Source organism: Anabrus simplex, chromosome 5 (assembly GCF_040414725.1).
Source record: "Anabrus simplex isolate iqAnaSimp1 chromosome 5, ASM4041472v1, whole genome shotgun sequence".
NCBI lineage: Eukaryota > Metazoa > Arthropoda > Insecta > Orthoptera > Tettigoniidae > Anabrus > Anabrus simplex.
This window is the reverse complement of record NC_090269.1, coordinates 359,801,319-359,827,373: the sequence shown is the minus strand read 5'-3', so window position 1 is coordinate 359,827,373 and position 26,055 is coordinate 359,801,319. Positions and strand designations below refer to the sequence as shown.

General features: G+C 42.3%; 1 protein-coding gene across 1 annotated transcript in view; it reads right to left on the bottom strand.

Moving 5' to 3' along the window:
* The window catches only part of rhea (Talin_middle and talin-RS domain-containing protein rhea), a 419,010-nt gene extending 393,508 nt beyond the window's left edge, over positions 1–25,502 (bottom strand). Inside the window, exon 1 of the mRNA XM_068227664.1 lies at positions 25,396–25,502. The gene's annotated coding sequence lies outside the window, so the exon portion shown is untranslated. The remainder of the gene's footprint in view (positions 1–25,395) is intronic.
* Positions 25,503–26,055: the final 553 nt, after the last annotated feature.

Sequence of the window (26,055 nt, the reverse complement as noted above, 5' to 3'; positions counted from 1 at the left end):
AGAGAAAACTTTCTGGTTCAATTATGAGCTTCAAACATCATGATCACCAGCCAGTGTACTTGTGTTATGTCTATACTCAAGCGAATGCATTAAATTAGTTTGATTTAGCATTATTATTATTATTATTATTATTATTATTATTATTATTATTATTATTATTATTATTACTTCCCCCATGCGGAGGCTGCCACAAGGATAAGAAGTTTGTTAATATGGGTATAAAGATATTTTATGAGCAATTTTCTGCAAAACCAATCCATGGAGAGATACATGGAGATGTTCAGCTCCCTCTGAATCCACCCTCCTGATTTATTTTCGTAAACAGCACAGAGTTAAGATCCTACTCACCCTCATCCTAAACAAAATTATATGAAAATCCAAATATTTATTTTCCTATGATACTTTAACAGAAAAAGGCAAAACTTATTCCAAATAGACCATTACTTGGCCGATCCTCTATAAAAGCCAAGTATCCAGTTAACATTTTAAAGTAGGCTTAGAGACAGAAAGACGACTTCATATATGTTGGGCATGCAACGCTGTCCAAAATTCACTTTATGAAATTTTTAATAAAACCTATTCCACAACTGCAGTGATTTGAAAGAATGTGACTTTCAAAGTTTTTACAGCATAGCGTCAAAGAGAAAGTTGTCCGTTTAACATTGTTATGGAGATAATATCCCAAACAGATAACTTTCAAGTCAACTTTAAAAGTAATCAGTGTTACGAAAGAAAAAAGTTGCATGTCACTCACAATGTGAAATATACCCTAAATAGCATTGGAAGGTGGAGACGTCGGGTCCTGAAACCAAACCTGTCAATCTCCACAAAAATAACCAGGAGATATTCATAAATATAGCCTCATTGCAGTCGTTCCACAAGCAAAATATTTCATAGGGATTTTTGATTGATGTAACGTGGCCTCCGGAGAAGCTTGGTGCATATCTTTCAGTTGACGACCATGGGCGGCCTCCATGTATGGGTGCGTGGTGGTGGTGACGTGAAACCCTCGGCACATAGCCTGTTCCTATCGAAAATACCAAGGAATCTGATCAAGATTGAACTTGTCCATCCGCCGACGAATCCTAACAGCATCATATGCCCTCACTCCAGATGAACACAGCGGAGAGGTTTGGAATTTAATTCAGGCTTTTGGCACGCAATCTAGTAATTAGAAATAGTATACCACTACCTCTCCTCCCTCGCCAATGAACTACTGATTTTTCTTTCTTCTTATTTTAAACCAACGGAACTCGGACCGGCTAACCACGGTGTCAGACCATAAAGACAATCACGGTCGTCAAGCGGGGTTTTCATAGGAATGATTTCATCAATCATGCAAGTAGGCACCTTAACTACTGCTAATCCAACACCACGAACACAACAGTTCATGCTAAACCACTGGGAAGAAAACTACACGGTAACAATATTTTATGAGAACATTCGCAACGTTATCAAGGTACAATAGCCGATAACCAACTTAGATCAACACAGGCGCAGTGTCAATGACCGAGGAGGTAAACATGAGGTTAACCACTTGACTCCAAGCACTGTTACGAGAATGCCGACCTTGAATTCCATCAACGGTAATGTCTAGTACTCAACGTCCCATCTGCAGGAGACAACTAAGTTTGTGAGCAAAAGAACGCCTGCTTCCACAAGTTTTCTTCTTTCAGTGAAATGCCAGAAGGGAGATTATTCTAACGTCAAGCAACGAGCGTCGAGCATATATATTCGGCAGTGATTGATTGATTGGTCTCCGCAGAGGCCTGTTGCAGGTTATTCTAGTTGACACCCATGGGCGACCTGCGCATCAGTGTGTGTGTGTGTGTGTGTGTGTGTGTGTGTGTGTGTGTGTGTGCGTGAAGAAAATGAGGTACGAAGAGGGCGAAACCCAGTGTCAGTACAAAACATTACTACTGTCGAATAACACCAAAGGGTATGCACAAGGTTTAACGTCTCCATCCAACGGACGAATCGCCATCAAACAGCATCATATGCCGTCGCTCCACATGAACACTGCGCAGAGGTTCGAAAATGAACCCAGGCTTATGGCACGCAATATGGCGTATATAAATAAAATTGTATATCACCACTCTCCGCCCAACATTCTGATAGTGATTTTATTTCCACCAAAGGGGCCCGAAGCAGCTTACTGTGTGGCATACTGTACCGGGCGGTACACCTCCACTCCGCTAATTTAAAATGTGCGCCAGTTGAAACTCCTCTACTGGAGGAAGTCTGAACTTTATCTACGCTATTAATTCTCTACTTTCTCAGAAGATGTCACCACGTGGAAAATTTTGAGTTTTTGAACTGTGTCATTTTTGAGGTGGTTTTGTTTCGCTTGAAGTAAGAAGTGTGAACTTTCTCTTCTAGAGGACACTACTGAAGATCAACAATAATGCAACCTAGTGCGGAGTCAAAGAACTATTTTGTTGGAGAAATTTTTATTTCAAATGTTTGTTCTTTGCTAAATTTTTTTCAGTCTTTGGTTAAGTTGGCAATATTAACCCCTTCTTTCCCCTTGTTTTAAATCTAGCCTATCCCGAATTTCTTGAATTAATTTCCCACCAATTATGTGTTTCTTCTTAGTATTGTGTAGGGGGTTTATTGATCTACCAATAAAATCATCGCGGGAGGGTGTTTTCATTCCCCTAACGCCTAGAACCTTCTGCGAGAGTATTTAAACTGCTGATTTTAGGGTCTCCGGGCCACTTCTGTTCCATCTTTCAGTGTATAAAGTACATAGCAGGAGGCGGGAAGCGCCTCTTTCCTCGGCAGCAGTCATCAATAAGGTAATGGCCGATTAATAAATTCTTTCTTTGCTAGCTCAGCAGTTTAACTCTCGGGGCGGGTGCGAAGCGTTCCTCCATGTAACCTTTTCCTAAAATGTAACGATCTTTTCTTCTATTCTCTTTTAAGCTGCATATTGGGATAGAGAGTGCTAACCCTCTCGAGCTCCCACTCACATTGTCTTGAGGTGAACTTATTTTCTCAACCTATTCTTCGTTAATGTAAAACAAATTGCTCTTTTCGAAAGTCACCTCGGTAGTATGGGATTAGCCCTTGCATTAGTGGCCTAGAGCCAGATTAGGTTTTTAAAAACAAGTGTATTAGGAGTGCAAGATCGCCTCCTCTCAAATTGTTATTTTAGAGGTCATGTAATTGCCCATTTTTATTTAATAGACCTCAGTAGGTTGGGTATTTTACCCCTGTGTCTATGTCCAGTGAGGACAACTTGAAGGTGGAGTTTGGTGTGGCCTGGGAGAGGCTTAAATTTTGAGAGCGAGTGGCTCTTTTGAAAATTGAGTGTTGTATGCCTCGTGGAGGCTTTTCTGTGTAATTTGGAGCAAGGGCTCCTAGGTATGAATGGGGTTTTCTGCCCCTCTGTTAAAACTCGTGTTTGGGGTAAAACTGAGCTGATTGCCCAAGCAGTGTAAAATCAGGGCGCGAAGCCCAATTCCTGTAAATATTGTAACTACCCTTTTTGATTTGCTACTTTGTACCTGCCATGCTTGTTATTTCTTTGTTTTTGAAAAGAAAATATAACCTTGTTAAATTTTAAATTAATTTTGCTTTCGTAGCTGGAGACCTATTCACACCCGCACCTTCTTTCACCTCTACCTACCACGGAAAACTCCGTAACAAGTGGTAGCAGAGCGTGGTTGAATGGGTCTCAATTTAGCCCCTTTTGACGGCTAAACATTGTTTGTTCCGAACTCTAACTATTTTCCCAGTTGCTGGAATTTTTTGAGTTTTTCAAAATTGTTCTGTCACCATGCCCGGCCCTCGCGATGTTCTCCATCTTAACTATTTGCGCAAGGAGGAGTTGATCTATGAATTGACTATTAGAAATGTACAATCTGGAGGCACGGTTGCAGTAGACACAAACAAGCTTAGAGAGTCCCTAGATTTGCCCATTTCCATCCCCAATTTGGGAGAAAAAGAAATTGACGACTCTCTTTCCACGATCACGGAGAATATTACTGGGCTAGCTTCTGTAGTTAGTTTTTTTGATGAAAATGATCCTTCTCCTAATCAAATTAAGCGTGTGCAAGCTAGGCTATATCATTTTTCGAATAGGGTTAACGATCTGTTGTCTCTGAAGTTGAATGACGTTCAGAAGAAGGAAGCTAGTACGCTGCTTGAAAATATGTCTGAATTATCTAGCAAGGTCACTCAATTGTTAACAGGGGAGGTTCCTCCCAAAAGCGATCTACCCACCACAGTGAATGCAGGTAGTGAGGAAGCGCCTCCCAAGGGAGAAGTTAATAGAATAACCGTTGCTGCTCAAACTATCCCTGCCCCATTGGACAACGAATCTGAACGTCGTGCATCATTGAGTAACATCCGTTCTGAATTAACTTCCTTGCCATTGAAACCTTTACCTACTCTGTCACCCGGGTTTAGCAGCTTGCCTCATCCATTGGCAATGTTGCTCAGAGGTATCTCTAAGTTTTCCGTTAATACCACCAGTGATGTAATTTCTTTTTTAAGATTTCTAGTTGAATTTCAGGATCATGCCCTTGTGTTTTCTCTTTCTCCATGTCAAATTTTGCAAATTATCTATCCGTATGCTATTGGTATTCTCTCAGATAAAATCGTAAGAGCCATTGCCGAGCAATCATCTATTGAGGATTTCCATGCCCATTTGCTAGCTAACTTCATCCCGGCTAGGGCCAGGTCCTCCCTTATTCAGAAGTACTATTACCGCGTACAACGCTTGGATGAAAACTTGGCTGATTTCATACAGGACATTAAGTTTTATACTAGGGTGTTTGCTCTTCATTTCCCTGAGGATCAGATTGTACAAGCTATTGTGGAAGGGATTTCACCACCCTACAGGTCATATTTGTGTTTCGCGGCGTGCCCGCAAACTTTCTCTGAACTTGAAGCATTGGCCGTCTCAGCGGAAGGAGTTAGATACGCCGAATCTTTGCGTGTCGCGAAAGAACCCCCGCCTTCCTTTAGTAATACTCGGCCTCCACCTCGCCGACCAGTCAATCCCCGTAAATGTTATGCTTGCGGGTCGCCTGACCATCTGCGCAACAAGTGTCCACTGATCAAGTCAAGTGGGACAAGGAATGGAGCCGGGTCATCACAAGGCTGTTTTAAATGTGGGGCTTTCTCACATATCGCCAAGAATTGTCCCAATTCGAATAGCACCCCCTCCTGCTCAACTTCTGGTGCAAATTCCACCTATGCCAATAATAAAAAGTGACTAGTGGCTTCGGCTGAGTCGACTAATCCATCTTCCCGAGACTCAGCCCCGGGTAAACAGGTTGTAAATTCAGGGAACGAGCAATTTTCAAATTCATCTTTTGAAGGTCCCAAAGAGTGTCTTAGGATTGCGGCGGATTCCCCCGCACCGGTCCCCTTTCTCAAAATTGAGTTAAATAACGAGCCTATAACAGCTCTCTTAGATTCAGGTAGTGTTTGTTCTATTATTTCGGCTGATTGGTATTCAAAATTGAAATCTGTTTGTAAGCTTCCTAACTATTGTTTGTCGGCGATCCAATACGTTTCGGCTAATTCCTCTCCATTAGAAATTCTCGGTTCCTTATATGTCAAAATTCGAATTTTTCAATTCACATGGAAAGTTAAATTGTTTGTGGCCAAGCATTTGTCTTGCCCCATTATATTGGGAGCGGACTTTATTTCTCACACTGGTCTTGTGCTCGATCTTCAGAGTAGGTCTTGCACTTTCAAATTTGCCTCTAATTGTAATATCCCTCTATTAAAGTGTAATTCTGCATCATGTTCTATTTCGCCTACCCAGGATGAGATGTTGTTAGACCTTAGACATCTACATGAGGAGCAGGCTGATAGTATTCGCAAATTGTGTCAGTCGTTTCCCGAGGTGTTCTCTGATACTCTTGGTGTTACTGACCTTATTGAATACAAAATTGAGGTCACGGATTCGATTCCTGTCCGTTTTCCACCTTATAGGCTATCTCCACCTAAAATGAAGGCTCTAAAAGAAATCATCGATCAGATGTTGAAGGACGGTATTATTAGGCCCTCTAAGTCAGCGTATTCTTCGCCTATTTTTTTTAGTCCCGAAACCCCAAGGAGGCTTCAGGCCTGTCATTGATTACAGGGCTCTCAATCGGAAGGTGGTGTTACAATCTGTGCCCCTTCCCGACCTTCATTCTTGTTTTTCATGGTTTCGTAAGGCCAAGTTCTTTACTATCTTGGACTTGAATCAGGCCTATAATCAAATTCCCCTTGCCGAAGAGTCTAAACATCTTACAGCGTTTGCCACGGACTGGAATTTATACGAATACAACCGCGTGCCTTTCGGGCTCCCCACGGGAGCAGCTGTACTCACTAGGCTACTAGATAGGGTCTTCTCCGACATCAAATTTGAGTACTTATATCACTACTTGGACGATGTCGTCGTATTTTCAGAGACTTTTGAAGAACATCTAGATCATCTGCGAGAAGTTCTCGATCGCCTTCGTAAGGCTGGGTTAACTGTTAAGTTGTCCAAGGTTGCCTTTGCTAAGCCCTCTATGTCTTTCCTAGGGCATATTGTGTCACCGGATGGTGTAGCAGTCGATCATTCTAGAACACAGGCCATCCGTGATTTTAAACCTCCCAAGGACATTAAAGGTATCGCCAGGTTCATTGGTATGGTGAATTTCTTCAGGAAGTTTATTCCTAACTTCGCTAATAGAGCGGCGCCCTTAAACCTTCTTCGTAGGAAAGGCATCAAATTCGAGTGGGGACCTTCTCAACAAGCCGCTTTTGAAGACCTTAAATTAGCTCTTTGTAATGCCCCTGTACTTGCTATGCCTGATTTCTCGAAGAAATTCATTGTCCAAACCGACGCATCGTCGTCAGCGGTAGCTGCAGTCCTTCTTCAAGAGACTGAACTAGGGAGGCGCCCCATCGCCTATGCGTCTAGGACATTGTCGGCTCAAGAAGCCAAGTATTCCATCTATGAGCTCGAAGGTTTGGCAGTCTTATTTGCCTTAGAGAAGTTCCGTCTCTATCTGGAACATGTCAAATTCGACCTGGAGACAGATAATCAAGCCTTAAGCTGGGTCTTAGGTAGGCCGCGTCGTACTGGTCGTATAGCCCGCTGGGCCATCCGTATTTCTGCCTTCCAGTTTGATGTTAGACATATCAGAGGTACCGAAAATGTTGTTGCTGATGGACTCAGCCGTATGTTTTCTAACGACGTCGAGACCCACGAACCGGTCGACAGTTCATCACCTTCCGAGTCCATACTATCTAAGGTTAATGCCATCCTAACAGATGCTCCCATGCTCTTTAGGGATATCGAGAAATACCAACGTGAAGATCCGACGCTGGCTCCGATAATGGAAACCCTTTCTTCTGGGGAACATGTTGTCCCTTATGTTCTGAGGAATGGTGTTCTATGTTGCCCTTCGAGGCATGATAAGATGATGAAAGTTGTTGTTCCAGCGGTTCTTGTACCTATGATCTTCAAGTATTATCATGAGACCCCATTAGGAGGGCATCTTGGTATCTTTAAAACTCGTGAAAAGATTCGTGAAATGTTCATCTGGAAAGGTATGGACGGTGAAATCCGTGAACTAGTAAAGGCTTGTAAATCCTGTTTGCTTAGTAAACCGACCATGTCCACCAAGGTAGGCCTCTTGTCTTCTCAGCAAGCGTCGCGCCCCATGGAACGCCTGTATATTGATTATGTAGGACCATTCCCTCAGTCAAAGGGTAATGCCAACAAGTTCATCCTTGTGTGTGTAGATGGTTTTACCAGATTTTCTTGGTTATTTCCGACTAAGCTGGCTACCGCTCAGTCTACCATTACTTGCTTAAATTCTATTTTTGCTTCTTTTGGTCCGTGCCAATATATTGTATCTGATAATGCTAAGGCTTTTACATCTAACTTATTTCGTAAATTCTGTTTTGACTTATCCATCTCTCATGTAACTACTTCTGCTTATTACCCTCAACCATCTCTGGCTGAACGGGTTAATCGTAATCTCAGGTCCGCACTTATTGCCTATCATCATGAAGATCATTCCAGGTGGGACACGTCCCTGCATTGGTTAGCTTTTGCCTTGAATTCGGCGGTTCATGAATCTCATAAGTTCACTCCAGCTTCCTTGATGTTCAAGTTTGTTCCCAACACGCCGCTCTCTAACCTTTGGTCTCTGAGTGACATTCTACCCGAGACAATAGATCCGGATAATATTAAAGATCTTTGGAAGAAGGCTAAAGCCAATCTTAAGGTATCTCATGAAAAGGTTAGGGAAAAGTATGATCGTGGACGGAGACCCACCACTTTGAAGGTAGGTGACCAGGTGATGGTCAAGAATTTTGTTCCCGCGGGCAAGCTTGCCCCCAGATTTCATGGGCCATGCATCATTCTCGATTTTCTTACGCCGGTTACGTTGTTAGTAAGCAATCCAGCCACCGAGAGGATATTTAGGGTTCACCTGTCCCAGGTGAAACCGGTGTAACTTCTGTGTTAACTTGCTTCATATTATTTTGAAAGGATATGAAGGTTTTTTTTTTGAGTTCTACTCTTAAGGCATTCTGCTCCTTCTATTTTATTTTATATGTAAGCATTTCTGTGAAACCTCCCCCGATTTGTTAAACTGCCATCCTGTCCTTGCCACGGCCATTACCACGCTCCCGTCTCCTGCTCCACTACACACAGTGGCTGGCTTAGATGAAATGCCATGGATATCTGCACGCCGCTGGCCCCTCAATCTCTCTACATGCCTGTGCCCTCAAAAGAAACATGATGGTACAACACAATTCTGCCGCCTAACTTTAATGTTTCAGTGCCCCCGCAGCCGCGCGGCGCCGTGCCGCAACTGGGTTTGAGGAAGGGCCCCCTCGGCCCCAGCGAGGACGACATGTGCACGGCGAGCCGGAGCTCTCCTCCCGGCCAAGGCGGATGTGCGGCGCACGACCTGCTACTTGCCCGCAGCCTGTATATGTTCACCGCGGGCGCGGCGTGTTTCAACACCTCTGCTCCCCTCATAGTGCGGGCGAGCGGTATCTCAGGGTACTTGAGGGGTCCGAGCGGCCTCCTTTGGACGCAAGCTGCAACGGCCGGTCTGGCCATCCAACTTCATCAACCTCAACTACATGGACAGTTACGATAAGCAATGACTACACTCGGGAATTCAAGAGCAATATTTGGTGGACATTGCAAAATTTTTCATCACTTTTAAGTATTAAAAGTTTATCCTCAGAATTCTACTTCTACAAACTTAAAAACTATTCTTCATCTGCAACAACAAAATTTTGAAACTAAATCAAACCAAATTAAGAAAATCTTATAAATTTTTTTGGCAATTAATCTCCATGTCTACATCAAAACTTGGACCTTGTTTTCAAACAATTTCATGTGTCACCACGGGAGGAACTTTTGGGGGGGGAGGTCTGTACCGGGCGGTACACCTCCACTCCGCTAATTTAAAATGTGCGCCAGTTGAAACTCCTCTACTGGAGGAAGTCTGAACTTTATCTACGCTATTAATTCTCTACTTTCTCAGAAGATGTCACCACGTGGAAAATTTTGAGTTTTTGAACTGTGTCATTTTTGAGGTGTTTTTGTTTCGCTTGAAGTAAGAAGTGTGAACTTTCTCTTCTAGAGGACACTACTGAAGATCAACAATAATGCAACCTAGTGCGGAGTCAAAGAACTATTTTGTTGGAGAAATTTTTATTTCAAATGTTTGTTCTTTGCTAAAAATTTTTCAGTCTTTGGTTAAGTTGGCAATATTAACCCCTTCTTTCCCCTTGTTTTAAATCTAGCCTATCCCGAATTTCTTGAATTAATTTCCCACCAATTATGTGTTTCTTCTTAGTATTGTGTAGGGGGTTTATTGATCTACCAATAAAATCATCGCGGGAGGGTGTTTTCATTCCCCTAACGCCTAGAACCTTCTGCGAGAGTATTTAAACTGCTGATTTTAGGGTCTCCGGGCCACTTCTGTTCCATCTTTCAGTGTATAAAGTACATAGCAGGAGGCGGGAAGCGCCTCTTTCCTCGGCAGCAGTCATCAATAAGGTAATGGCCGATTAATAAATTCTTTCTTTGCTAGCTCAGCAGTTTAACTCTCGGGGCGGGTGCGAAGCGTTCCTCCATGTAACCTTTTCCTAAAATGTAACGATCTTTTCTTCTATTCTCTTTTAAGCTGCATATTGGGATAGAGAGTGCTAACCCTCTCGAGCTCCCACTCACATTGTCTTGAGGTGAACTTATTTTCTCAACCTATTCTTCGTTAATGTAAAACAAATTGCTCTTTTCGAAAGTCACCTCGGTAGTATGGGATTAGCCCTTGCATTAGTGGCCTAGAGCCAGATTAGGTTTTTAAAAACAAGTGTATTAGGAGTGCAAGATCGCCTCCTCTCAAATTGTTATTTTAGAGGTCATGTAATTGCCCATTTTTTTTAATAGACCTCAGTAGGTTGGGTATTTTACCCCTGTGTCTATGTCCAGTGAGGACAACTTGAAGGTGGAGTTTGGTGTGGCCTGGGAGAGGCTTAAATTTTGAGAGCGAGTGGCTCTTTTGAAAATTGAGTGTTGTATGCCTCGTGGAGGCTTTTCTGTGTAATTTGGAGCAAGGGCTCCTAGGTATGAATGGGGTTTTCTGCCCCTCTGTTAAAACTCGTGTTTGGGGTAAAACTGAGCTGATTGCCCAAGCAGTGTAAAATCAGGGCGCGAAGCCCAATTCCTGTAAATATTGTAACTACCCTTTTTGATTTGCTACTTTGTACCTGCCATGCTTGTTATTTCCTTGTTTTTAAAAAGAAAATATAACCTTGTTAAATTTTAAATTAATTTTGCTTTCGTAGCTGGAGACCTATTCACACCCGCACCTTCTTTCACCTCTACCTACCACGGAAAAACTCCGTAACAAGTGGTAGCAGAGCGTGGTTTCGATCCACGGACCTCTGGGTTATGGGCCCAGCACGCTTCCATACCATACCATAAAGACTTGCCGCCCTAACGATAATGGCCACAAGGCCCTCGCTGATGTGACGTGTAGTCTCCGGAGAGGCTTCGTGCAGGTGTTTCTAGTTGACACCCACGGGCGACCTGCGGTGTGTGTGTGTGTGTGTGTGTGTGTCGAGAAAGGGTGAAACATGTGTCGGCACACAGCCTACTTCTGTCAAATAACAACCAAGGGGGTCTGATGATGATGCTTGTTGTTTAAAGGGGCCTAACATGTAAGTCATCAGCCCCTAATGGAACTTAAAGGAGACGAAATGTGATGGCAAATTAAAAGTCCAAAATCCTCCATTGACTAGAATTCAAAACGTGATGAAGAATGGATGGATGGATGAATGGATGGATGAATGGATGGATATGAATTTAAAACGATCAGTGGATCCGACCCGCAATGCCTCACATTCACAGAAACTGACGTAAAACAATGGTATTACTGTCCAAGGGACTGCTTCTATAGCACGATACTGAATCGATGATGCTTGTAGTCTAAAGGAGTTCAAGTCATCCGCCCCTCCTAATGGTACTTATCAATAGGAAAGTAGAACCATGGTATTTGTCATGGTATTAATCAAAAGTAGCGTAGACTCGCGGTATTCCACACATTATGGTACTACTCACAGGTAATGAAATTCGCACATTCAACACAGACCTATGGTATTTCACACACTGCGCCGCCATTTACAGGCAACGCAAACCTATGGTGTTCATCACATAAGTGTACTAACCACAGGGACTCGTACTATCCCGTGGTGTTCCTCATATAGTAATCATAGGCAAGCCAGAACCATGGTGTCGCTCATATAGTGGTACTAATCATATATACTGTAAAAGCCGGCAACGCCCTCTGTTGCTACTAATCACAAACCTATTTTGTACCTAACATAGTGGTACTACGCGCAAGTAAAAGCGATCCATGGGTTCCCCGCGTTGTGATACTTATTACAAGTACTCTCATGGTTCTAATTCGATCATCCCTTGCTCACCCCTTTTAGTCACCTCTTACGAAAGGCAGGGGATGCCGTGGGTGTATTCTTCGTCTGCGGCCCCCACCCACAGGGAGTACCAAGAAGTCTACTCAAGGCTTAAGTCTCCAGCCGAAGGACGAAATCACTACCAACACTAACACCGTTATATCCCTCGCTCCACATGAACATGCAGAGAGGTTTGGAACTGAACCCAGGCTTTTAGCATGCAATCAAGTGATCAGAAATCGTATACGACCACCTCTCCTACCCTGCCGGCCAACATTCTGATGTGACTTTTTTCCCAAAAAGGAACTCGAACCACGGTGTCAGGCAATACAAATTGATGCCTTAATGATCATGGCCATCTGGCGGGTACTGAAAGGAACACACACTTCTTCCGCTGCTTGTTCTTCACAGTGGTGGGGTCGCGTATGTACATATGGACTTGGTCCTGTTTTACGGATGGATGCCCTTCCTGACGCCACACCAACTTGAGAACATCCGTCGGATTGTTGTATAGAACACAATGGTTTCAAGTACCGGTTCTAATAGGCAAAACAAATAAAACCAACAAATCCTTGCTTTATAATATTGTTATTTTTCTACGTCCCACTAACTACTTTTGACGGTTTTCGGAGACGCCGAAGTGCCGGAATTTTGAGCCGCATGAGTTTCTTAACGTGCCAGCAAATCCACCGATATGAGGCTGACGCATTTGAACACTTTCAAATACCACCGGACTGAACCACGATCGAACATGCCCAGTTGGGGTCAGAAGGCCAGCGCCTCAACTATCTGAGTAACTCAGCCCAGCATTCTTGTTAGATACAGGATTTACACATCTCCGCCACATGAACAATTGATAACTACGTACACAACGAAATATCTCATATTTTTAAAATCTTTACCTGCCGTCGACGGGTTAGTTTTTGTAATCGTAGCAGTAATACTATCTCCGTGGCTCAGGCGGCAGCACGCCGGCCTCTCACCGCTGGGTCCCGTGGTTCAAATCCCGGTCATTCCATGTGAGACTTGTGCTGGACAAAGCGGAGGCCGGTTTTCCCTGTCATCTTTCATTCCAGCAACACTCTCCAATATCATTTCATTTCATCTGTCAGTCATTAATCATTGCCCCAGATGAGTGAAACAGGCTTCGGCAGCCGGCACATTTCCTATCCTCGCCGCTATTTCGGGGCTTCATTCATTCATTCATTCATTCATTCCATTCCATTCCTGGACCGGCCTAAGGACTGGCAACAGGCTGTGGATTTCTCAATACCATCTAGCGGAGATGAATAGTGAAAGAAATGTCAGAACACACCTCGAATAACAAGTCAGTGTAAAGCTATCGTTAACAAATTTTAGGGGCTTAGAACATTGTATCAATCAATCATCAATGATCTGTTTAGTGCTGTCACCCAGGTGGCAGATTCCCTATCAATTGTTTACCTAGCTTTTTCTTAAATGTTTTCTAAGAACTTGGAAATTTATCGAGCATTAATATTGTTATTGGTGTCTGGCTTCATGGCTAAATGGTTAGCGTGCTGGCCTTTGATCACAGGGGTCCCGGGTTCGGTTCCCGGCAGGGTCAGGAATTTTAACCATCATTGGTTAATTTCGGTGGCATGAGGGCTGGGTATATGTGTCGTCGTCATCATCATCATTTAATCCGTATCACGACGCGCAAGTCGCCTATGTGCGCCAAATCAAAAGACCTGTACCTGGCGAGCCGAACATGTCCTCGGACACTCCCGGCACTAAAAGCCATACGCCATTTCAATGTTATTGGTTTTACGCCAAATTAACTACTTTTACGGTTTTCGGAGGCGCCGAGGTGCCAGAATTTAGTCCCGCAGTTCCTTTACGCGCCGGTAAATCTACCGACACAAGGCTCGCGTATTTGAGCACCTTCAAACACCACCGGACTGAGCCAGGATCGAATCTGCCAAGTTGTGTCAGATGGCCAGCGCCTAAACCGTTTAAGCCAATCAGCCCGGCTTATCGAGCATTTCCCTTGATAAATTATTCTAATCCCTTGTTCCTCGTCCTCTAAATGATTATTTGCTCCAATTTCTCCTCTTGAATTCCAACGTATCTTCATCTTCTTTATCTTTCTTTGTAGGCCATCACATTTAGTTTTCTTCCGGCTCGGTGACATTAGGTCATTCGAGGCTTAGTCTTTCACGCCCCTCACCCCTCTCCCTCAATCACCCTTCGAGTGAACGTCTGTTCATGATGATGATGATGATGTTTAAAGGGGCCTAACATCGAGGTCATCGGCCCCTAATGGTACGAAATGAGACGAAATGGAATGACAAATTAAAAGTCCAAAATTCTCCACTGACTAGAATTCAAAACGTGAAGACGAAGAATGAATGGATGGAGATGAATTCAAAACAATCAGTGGATGTGACCCGCAATGCCTTACATTCACAGATTCTGACGTCAAATAATATGATTACTGACCAAGGGACTGCTGCTATAACATAACACTGAATCGATGATGCTTGCAGTCTAAAGGATGTCCAAAATCCAAGTTATCGGCCCCTCATAACGGTGCTTATCACTAGGAATGTAGAACCATGGTATTTGTAATGCTGCGGTACTAATCAAAAGTAGCAGAGACTCGCGGTACTCCACACATTCTGGTACTACTCACAGGTTATGAAATTCGACATATACTACAGACCTATGGTTTTTCTCACATTACGGCGCCATTTACAGGCAACGCAACCCTATGGTGTTCAGCACATAAGAGTACTAACCACAGGGACCTTCCGCTATCCCGTGGTGTTCTACATATAGTGGGTACTAATCATAGGTAAGGCAGAACCATGGTAGCTATCATCCCATGGTCCCGCTCATATGGTGGTACTAATCACAGGTACTGCAAAAGCCGACCGCACGGTGCTCCTGTGTGCTACTAATCACAAATCTATTTGGTACCTAATATAGTGGTACGACGAGCAAGTAACAGCGACCCATGATGTTCTCCGCGTGGTGGTACTAATCACAAGTAGTTTCATGGTTCCAAAACAATCATCCCTTGGTCGCCCCTTTTAGTCGCCTCTTACAACAGGCAGGGGATACCGTGGGTGTATTCTTCGTCTGCGTCCCCCACCCATAGGGGGTTGTGTGTTTGGTCCGCGAGACGTATTTTAATTCCCTCAAGTCCGCCGGCAATTCGGTTAGGACCCCCCTATCCGCCACCTGGGACGCGCCACGTGGGAGTTTCACCTCTCCCCCTTCTACGCCAGCGTAGTAGGTTCGTGGGAACGTCCGTTCAGGTCTTCTCATTTCGATAGTCATCTTTATTACTGTCCTCTTCAATATGGGCTACTGAACACTCGGTATTGCAGGTTATAAAAACAATCATAACGACCGCCAACATCGCCAGTTCGTTACCATGACTAAACAATCCCATGCCGGCCATGAAATAAAAATATGTGAAAATCGTCATCCAGTAGCTCGAACGGTTAAATATGCATCCAATAAAAATATCCGAGATTTGATTCTCTAAATGGAATGCATGGAAGGAATGAACTCTATTGATGAAGCTGCACGCATTAACCGACTTCGGTGGTGGAGGTCATGTGAGGGGAAAGGAGGAGGATGCGTTACCTAGGAGAATAATGGACTCGGCCACGGAGGGTAAGAGAAGTAGAGGGAGGCCAAGACGACGATGATTAGATTCAGTTTCTAATTATTTAAAAGGTATAAAGGTAAATGAGGGGGGCGTGATTAGCTCAGTGGCTTAGCTGCTGGCTTCCCACACGGAAGGCCGAGGTTCGAATTCCGGTCAATTCCGGGTTGAGATTTTCATCTCAAAACTCACGAAGCGTCTAAACGGCATCTGGCCTTAAGCCCCCGACCAAAACCAAAATGAGTCTGGATGGTCTCAATACAGATCGGTAGTGATTGATTGATTGAATATCGGAATATGTGTTGCACAGCTCCTAGAAACAGTTTTGCGATAACGGTAATATAAGAGAGAAATTTGACTTTTCCTATTTCGGCGCCCTCACTTGCTAAGCCAACTGTACACGAATCGAATAATGTATAGCCTAGTGCATACCTCGACTAACCTGAACTCAAATAACGAATTTACCGAGCGAGTTGGCTACAATGTTGAGTCAACGTAGCTCTGAGTTTGCATTCGGGAGATGAGTTCGAAACTCATTGTTACCAGCCCTAAAGGTGGTTTTCCACTTGTACAATATGCAAATGCTGGGGATGTACCTTAATTAAGGTCTTGGTCGCTCCCCTCCCAATCCTACCCTCATGACTAACCTAAGACCTGGCTGTCGGTGCAACACAAAACAAACTGAATAAAAATATCTAGTTTCGAGAAATTCTGTTGAGTTCTTCTCTTGAAATGTCGCGGCAAATGGACACAAATGGTAGGTAATGAACCTACTTTCGAGCTCTCAAAACCTGATCCGAGAAGAAAACGAAGTGTGAGGAAAAACTATGAAGTGTACAGACAAAATTATAATATTTATAAAGAAGAGCCCTTCGTCTGTCCTCCCGAACGGACTCAACATAGAAAATATTGAATGAATGGAGAGAATATTATTCTCTCCCAGTCACGGATGACCATCTAGCGAGAGAGTATTAGTGTATTATAATCGTAACAATTACATACAGTTTTAATAGTATTACGAACTTCCAAACATTCCCCAATTTTATATATATATATATATATACTCATCCCTTACAAACACAATATTCTTGAAATATTTAAAAAATATCAGTAGCAGTTAACTGGAATTAATTTACGTAATTTATAGAAATCAATTGTGAAATACACACGAAAAGGCTTATTTCACCGTAAACAATCCCCCCTACAGAGGTTATAAATCCTTTCTTTCCACACAACGGTGTTTTAAAACAGGCCTGTTAGTGAACGTGAATGCAGAGAGCTGAATAGATGAACAAGAGCGTGAATGACTGATATAAGGTAGTGAGACAGAAATTGTAACGGTAACGTTCTTTCATCGTGTTGGTCCCAGTATTTTTTTTAACCAAACAAACAGTCTTTCTAAAAGTGCTTTTTGCTTTTGTTGAGCTCCCGCTCTCCGGTTACAGTTGAGGAGAAAACTCCTACTATCCAATAACAAGACGTCCGTCCTCGCGTTCCCCAAACAAAAAGGAAAACATACACAGCCATGTTTAACTTTCCGAAACACAACAAAAGTAGATATTTCAGAAAAATTCTAAACAAACGTGTCGCATCAGACGGGGGAAAATGTAAACCTATCTTTAAATCGTAAAATATACGTATTCAGTTGAGCATGCACAAGTGCCATTTGTCCCAAGAACGTTCAATTACCAATGAATGATTTAAAATATTTCACAATACTCACACTTTACCTTCAATCTGTGGACACCAACCAAGAAACGTCAAGACTTCTCTCGTTTCCACTTTAGGTGACCAAATGGCAAAATTGTTGTTGTTCTGTCTACGTTGGACTACGATTCGAACCAGTTTAGCGGCAAGGATTTTAACTTTGTAAGCTATATTGCAGATATACTTTGTCGAAATAGTATCGAGAGGACAGTTCTTCCATACAGTCCAAATGCATATCAAAATTACACATTATAAGGAGACCCTTCGACTAAAAAAAGTATTAAGTGGTCCCTTAACATCAGAGTGTCAGTCAAACCCTGACAGGGCCATTAGGTGAATCCCACTTCACCACTCCGTTTGTTTCTTTCATCCCTTTTGTGATTGCTCACATGTTCCGATAATTTAAAAGACATAAAAAATACGGATTTAAAATCCCCTTCAATAAAAGCACTAGTCAGCACGAATCGACAGGTCAAAAGGAACATGAGGGATAAGAAAGTACACCACTACAACTCAATAATTATTCCGAGATAATTTCATCCACATTTGCCATACTAAACGGAGAAGTTTAATGCAATGCAGTACAGTAAGTGGCGAGGTAAAATGTGTTCTTTCTCCAGATGCACTACCGTACGGAATGGGAGACTGTTATATACAATAACTGTCGATATCGAGAACCAAGAATACAAAGACTGAATTGTAAAGTTGGTGGATTCTTGGTCGACGGTGGATATTGCAGACATACAGACAGGCAGACAAGGTTTAGTGATCATTTAACACAGGGATCATCTATTGATGCGGATACAATGGGAAGTCAAAATTTAGATCATGTAATGATGGTGGTGGTTACTACTGTATTTTAACGGCAAGAGTATGGTTCCAGAGCATAGGACCCTCTCTAGGATTACTTGATTCGAGAAATGGAAAACAAAACAAAACAAAGGAAAGCAGCATGATATGTCCTGGGTCATTTTTGACAAGAGTAGCGTTACGATAATGTTACAATTTGGGCTTGGAAAACTTAGGAGTAAGGAGACGTACTGCGGTATGTTCCGAGCTGTCAGGGGAGAGAGAGAGAGCGAGAGAGAGAGAAAGAGAGCGTGGAATGACATTAGTAGACTAATAAACTTGGAGTATCTAAAGTAGGAAAGATTATAATATTTTAAAAAAAGTTAAAATTCAACTGGACAAATTGGGATACATATTTGTTTATAGAAGAGGAATTTGGGATTGAGTCTGAAAAGAATACGAGTTGAACAACGGAGGTCGGATAGAATAGATGAAAGTGAGGGGCCTGGAACAAGTACCTGGAAGTAATTCTAGGACTCAACTAAGGGCCCCGTGGTCACCAACCCACTCCCCCCAAGTTAAGGACCCCTTCAAAATGGTAACATAACACTGATACGAAATATTACTCACCCGTCACGTTATCTCAGGAACCACCAAACCGATCAGAATATTTGCAGAGGTTCCTTTTCGGCAATTCGTCAACAGCTGACACCTTTTTCAATAACTTCGATCATCAATCAATCACTACTGATCTGCATTTAGAGCAGTCGCCCAGTGGTAGATTCCCTATATGTTATTTTCCTAGCCTTTTCTTAAATGATTGCAAAGAAATTGGGAATTTATTGAACATCTGCCTTGGTAAGTTATTCCAATCCCTAACTTCCCTTCCTACAAATGAATACTTGCCCCAATTTCTCCATTTGAATTCCAACTTTATTTTCATGCAGTGATCTTTCCTACTTTTAAAAACACCACTCAAACTTATTGGTCGACTAATGTCATTCCACGTCATCCGTCCACCGACAGCTCGGAACATACCACTTAGTCGAGCAGCTCGTCTGTCTCCCAATTCTTCAAAGCCCAAACTTTGCAACATTTTTATAACGCTACTCTTTTATCGGAAATCACCCAGAACAAATCGACCTGCTTTTCTCTGGATTTTTTTCCAGTTCTTGAATCAAGTAATCCTGGCGAGGGTCCCATACACTGGAACCATACTCTTGTTGATGTCTTACCAGAGACTTACACGCCCTCTCTTTTACATCCCTACTACAACCCTTAAATACCCTCATAATCATGTCCATGGATCTGTACCCTTTATTTTATAATCCCATTTATATGGTTACCCAAATGAAGATTTTTTTTTTCCCTTATATTAACACCCAGGTACTTACAATGATCCCCAAAAAGAACCTTCAACCCATCAAGGCAGTAATTAAAACTGAGAGGACTCTTCCTATCTGTGAAACTCACAACTTGACTTTTAACCCCGTTTATCAACATACCATTGCCCACTGTCCTTCCCATCTCTTAACCTCTAAGATACACGAATACACCAAAAATGTATAATTTTTCAGACCGATAGGTCACATAGCTGCTATGATAGTTAACTGTTATGCTGTCTGCTACCGTTTCAGGTTGCGAGTGCTATAATAGTTACCGTAATTTGTATGCTGCTTAGTGGCGTTCATCCTATCTTGTGGTGTTCACAGAATCTTTTTTAACGCGCGTGTTTGGAGTTTATCCCTTCATTTCCTTCGTGAGTATCATTTCATTTTTTCATTTTCATAGTAAACTGAATCTTGTTCAATCCACCTATTAGTGACTGCGGGCCGGGCTGAGTGGCTCAGACGGTTGAGGCGCTGGCCTTCTGATCCCAACTTGGCAGGTTCGATCCTGGCTCAGTCCGGTGGTATTTGAAGGTGCTCGAATACGTCAGCCTCGTGTCGGTAGATTTACTAGCACATAAAAGAACTCCTGCGGGACAAAATTCCTGCACCTCGGGTTCTCCGAAAACCGTAAAAGAGTAGTTAGTGGGACGTAAAGCAAATAACATTATTAAGTGATTGCAGGAAGCGGGTTGTTTCCGTACCAATTTCATTAACAAAAAAACCCCGGCAAAGAAGTTTAAAATAAAATAAAATAGTAGCCGTGACTGATAACAGAGAAAGAAGGGATATTCAACACATTACTTTTTACACATAATAGAATTAACCCTCTTATATCGTAGGATATAATGATACAATCCAGAATAGTTGAATGAGAGCAGTGTTCCTGTCACCCGTACGTCGCGTATAGGAGATGGGTGAGTGGATGCGGGATATGAACGTTGCACAGAATCGAACGAGATAACGGTAGATGAATACTCACCAAGGGCAATATATGCTCATTCTAAAAAAACTTCATGATCGCTCTTTCGAATAGATCCTTTAATCGTTCCTAACAGAATCAGTCTCTGGCCCACAGGTCCCATTTACTTCCAGAAAGATATAACAAGGCAGTACCTAGTCGAAGTCTCAAATTTGCTTATTTTTTAGACAAACTTGAGTATACATGAGAATGTCTTGGAAGGAGACGAAATGGAATGTCTGATAAATGGCCTGAATCACCGCCGGACACCAAGGATGTCAATGGACGGACGCCTGGAGCAAGTAGCGAATGCTACGTCTCACTGTCAGTACTCCCTTGATCTCTACCCGAGTGTCTGCGGTGGTAGAAAACGAGAATTTCTGATAATCCTATTATAAGACCGAACCCGAACCAAAGACAATCAAATTAGAAAATAAATAACGCAAAAATTACACCACTAAACATACACGAATCTAGCAGATAGGACTCGAATTTTAACGTCAAGAGCCTAGTCTTATATCCGAAGCAGTTATCCCCTCCGGTAACCTCCTGGTGACGAAGGTGGGACTTACGAATGCAATTCCGTACTAAATAAATCACGCTCAACATAAAAGGTAGTAAAGCACTTCTTGTGTATATTTATATCAAATACGAAGGGTGCAACTGTTTACTACGAATGGCCGCATGGAAAAAATACGAAACAACGAAAATCGTTGGTCTACACTGATACTCGTCAACTGAATATAATACAACAAAACGTGCCGTCCACCCTTTAGGAAAGTGAAAATGTGTTGAGAAATATAGACGAGTCGGCAAAAGGAAATAAATTAGAAAGAAAGGGAAATTTGATATAAGAAAGCAATGACATTTAGATCGGGACCCATTATCTCTCTTTATTCCGGGAAGGCTTGGTAGCCAAACAGAAAGTGTCGGATAAGTTCCTTTCTACCACTATAATACGTCACTGTATTTTAAAAACAACAACAGAAATCTAACTTTTAAAATAACAAAGCGTGGAGAAACTAGAGATATTTCAAGGTTATTCCTTACCGAGATAATTCCCTCAGTACAGCCACAACCAACTTCCTGATTACAACATACGCATTTCCTTCCGCTTCTCAAATTACTAGCATACAGAATAACGTTAACTATGTTAACAGAATCAAATATTGGGTCAAGGCACAGCAAACCGCGCGTGGGTAGGGCGCTATTCCAAGAACTAACCCAACTACAGGAATCTTTTCTGACGAGATTACTGAAATTCCAGATTACCTGATAAACTAAGAGTGCAGATAGGAAAAGAAGTTCTCACTGAGCAGTAAGAGTTCTGAGATCTAGCGCTGACTGCAGTTTTGAGTGTCTTCACAATAGCCCAATCCCTAGATTCAAATAATTACAACAAATAAAGACGCCATTATAAGATTAGAACAGTACACTGACCATAACAGTAATAAGCGAAGTATGTCAAGACTCTTAACATGAAAATATGACGACGGCACAAACTACGCCCAACACCATTCTCCTCAGATAAACACACTCAAATTACCAGTAACACGGTAGGATTCAGCTACTTCGAGGATGTGCCAATTCGAATAGAGTTAAGACTGCTGCTGAAATTTTCATTTATATTAATCGTAAGTCTTTCAATTCGAATTCTAGAACAAACATTTGGAAAATGCTACATTTTGACAATACACTATCACGAGTGCGATATATAGCCTAACTTTAAAACTAAATAAAAGACATTACGAAATTAGCTGGAATGCTGAAAAAGTTGAAATTATAGGTGAATTGTAACAAACATAGCAGGTTAAGAACACCCAGCATCCCGACTTTGTAACAATGAAATAGAAGTCCGGGGACTTGCCGCTGCCTCAGCGTGCCTGCAGCTTGAGGCAACAAAGCTGGAAGCGATTAGCCTCGTGTTTTGGAAGAATTTTCCCCAGGTGAAGATTGTTCAGGATGTTCGCTATATTAAAGTATTATGGGAATAAGAGCACATTATTGCAGGCGGTCTGAAGTATTTATGCCGACCCTGCGGTCTAAAGATAGCAGGTCTGCCTCTTTATCAGGAGGCCCCGGATTCGATTCCCGGCCAGGTCAGGGACTTTTACTTGGATTTGAGGGCTTTTCGAGGTCAACTCAGTCAACGTTAGAGCAATTGAGCAGCTGCCTGATATGATACAGCAACCAAGAGAATTCGTCGCGCTGAGCAAGCGGCATATCGTAATCTGCAGGCCTTCGGGGTTAGCTAGGTAGTTTCGTAGGCCAAGACTCATTAGGGCTGTACCTCCATGAGATTTGTTAAATATTTGTGTTAATATTCAGGCCACAGTGAGAACTGATGGTCGAATGAATGAATTCAGTAACAGGGGTTATGCAAGGCTGTAATCCTTCACGATTCCAGTGCATAGCTTACACGATTAACTGAAAGGGCAGGGGGGTGTTAGTTGGCTAGAAGTGCAATAACCAGTTCAGCCTATGCCGACCACTTCATAGCAGACTGTAGGTATACATTTATTATGAAGTCGGAAAGTAACAACAGAAATACTATGCGTTTAACGTCCCAGTGACTTATGGGTTCTAGGAGACAAGTTGACGGGGTGTTTTTCGCCTAAACGGATTCTTAGCAGCGCTAATAAACCTGCAAACGGGCCGATGACCTGTATGTTAGGCCCCTAACACGGTACACTCTTAAACGCCGAACTATTGTCCACACAGCTTCAACTCAACCGGGCAGGAAAAACAGCAATTTCAAAACAACTTTCGAATTGTTTCATAAGTGAACTGAAGACTTTATTATTATTATTATTATTATTATTAATATTCTTGTTAATAAGCTAATGACCGGGCGAGCTGGGCGTGCGGTTAGAAGCGCGCAGCTGTGAGCCTGCATCCAGGAGATAGTGGGTTCGAATCCCACTGTCGGCAGCCCTGAAGATGGGTTTTCCGTGGTGTCCCATTTTCACGCCAGGCAAATGCTGGGGCTGTACCTTAATTAAGGTCACGGCCGCTTTCTTCCAACTCCTAGGCCTTTCCTATCCCATCGTCCCCATAAGACCTGTGTCGGTGCGACGTAAAGCCGCTAGCAAAAAAATAAAATAAGCTAATGGATTTTTAAAGAGTTTACACTAACAAGGGAAACAGCTAATCTATCTTGCTATATAAATGTCAACCACTGTATATTATTCATGGCTCCAAAAGTCACTAAGAAAGCCGAATAAGCTGTTATACATAATTGATAGAAGAAACTGCTGATTTTAACATGCAGCTGAAGCGAAATTTAGTAAACTGTATGTCCGGGTATACTTTGTTTGCTCTGCGGGAATTACGACTCATAGTTCGGTTCTAAGAAATTAACAACGTAAGGACTAAATGTTCCATCAAAAGTTTAAACTTCCAGTTAAAATCCCGACCAACTGAAAGGGAATCTAACGGACGTCTCTGCAGCAGATTACTCAGAACTGATCATCTCTGTTAAATTCCAGCTCACCAGTAACAGAACCTCTTCCTAAAGCCCCACATTCACTAACAACTCGCCTCATGAACTGTAACGTACAACAATTACTGCATCCTTTTCTAAAAATATGCTGTATATGAACTAACCATACAGAACTATTTATTTATTTGAGAGCAAGCTTGCCGTTTTGCGTGACTGCTGATGTGATAACAGTAATGAGATTCCCAGCTGTAAGTACGATCAGGACCAACGAAATATGTTTAATTTCGTTTTCATAGGCCAGGATTCGAACTGCGGCTGGCTTGGTGAGAGTACTCTGACCATTCACGTATATATATTTCTCATGACAATGCAAAACAGCTCTTTCACTTCTAAGTATATGGAAAACACCTGTTGCACTACCAAACAAGCTCATGTGACGTGGACGGAGTCCAGTCCGCGAACAAGCACTGTGTAACAATACCCAGAAAACCGGCTTCCGGTCTTACGGAGAAACTTGTAGTGATGCGATACTCCTGTGACGTCACCGACAAGCCCAGTCACCTACCACAATCCAGATGACAGTACTATACCTCACCAGTAAGGTTTCGGAGTTTGCAAAGAACGGGAATCTTCAGTGATAGGAAAACTATGTACGCTATCAAATGTGTAGATTGTATATAATTATAATCAAGTGTAAAAAATAACAATGAATGATGACACTTCAGCTGTCATTTCCTGTTCATTTTAATTTTTCACTGTTAATAATTACGTAATAAACGTCAACAATGAAGGAAAAAGGTAAAGTACAAATATTGCAATTTAACGATTCAGAAGAGAAACAAGCTAGCGTAGCTTCTAGTTCTGCGTGCTGTTGATATCGTAATCTTTACCATGGAACCTCCAATTTATCAAGAAATCCGAACCACAGCAACGCGTTTCTGTCCTTCAAAAATCTCACATACTTAGGCAGGGACTCAGAAGAGACTTTATCTTCTTCTACAGGAGATGTTCGAAATCGTCTAGTTGGGCCTCTGCATCCTATTACAATGCACGTGCTATCAGCGTAAAACTAACCCTAAGCCGCTACACAAACTGTAGCTTTGTTCGACTAGACGACAAACTATCTTCGTATTAGGGATGCACGAACACATCTAAATATCAAACTGTAAGAACACTCCTACCTGTCATGTAGTTCGACTTAATAGACATTAGCTCACGAATTAATCAAAACTACCGTACTAACCAAAACGGCACAAATATTATGCGAAAAGTGAAATCTAGGTGAACTTGGCATAAAATGTACTAACGTAGCAGGACTAGGTGGCTAGAAATCACAGTAATGTTACAACGGGGGATTCCACAGAAACTCTTTAGTGTTGTCCACTATTACTCCAGTTAAAAAGCTTTAAGACCAAACGCTTTACGAAGGACTGAAGACTGGCATCAATTTTCAACTGACAACCCTTATAAATATACTGTAAACAACTAGTTCATAACACCATTCAGAAAAATGCAACAAACAAACACTTACCAGGAAGAAATGCTCTTCAATCTCTCTGCCGCGAAGACTTTGACAATCGAGTGAAGTTTCTTTAAAACTAGATTACTCGCAGCGCTACCAATTTACAGGATAAGCAAGTTCCGCCACTTGCACGACGACAGCTGTCGAACATGAAGAGTTTCAGTCGTAACTCGTTAGACAAGCACGCAATCAGTAGATGACTCAATTCGCAAGTTCACACATCCGCTGAGCAACTGAAATCCTTCCTGTTAGCATAAAGAATGAGGTAATAGCTTAATAGGATATAACAGTAATTTCGGTAGAAACACAGAGCTAATTCCATTATCTTTGGAATAAATGTTCCTCGTAGACAAATTCTACTTCATGAACCGTTACCAAATTATAGTGCATACATAGAAATCGCAAAAAAAAACTACTTTGTATACATATCTCATTTCTTCTCATTACAATGGCCGCAACACACGGAGTGATTACTCACGCGTCATCTTTGTCATCGTACATAAAAGTCCGTTCGACACTTCATGTCGTACGATGTCGGCATGTCTCTGCTAACACATTTGGTGTTTACCCGACAAAATTAATTAAATCTCAACCATAGACGCCCAAGAGAGTTTCGGTTTACTCGGTCTGCCATCTAGTGGGCCTAGAGTAAAACAGAACGTCGAAATT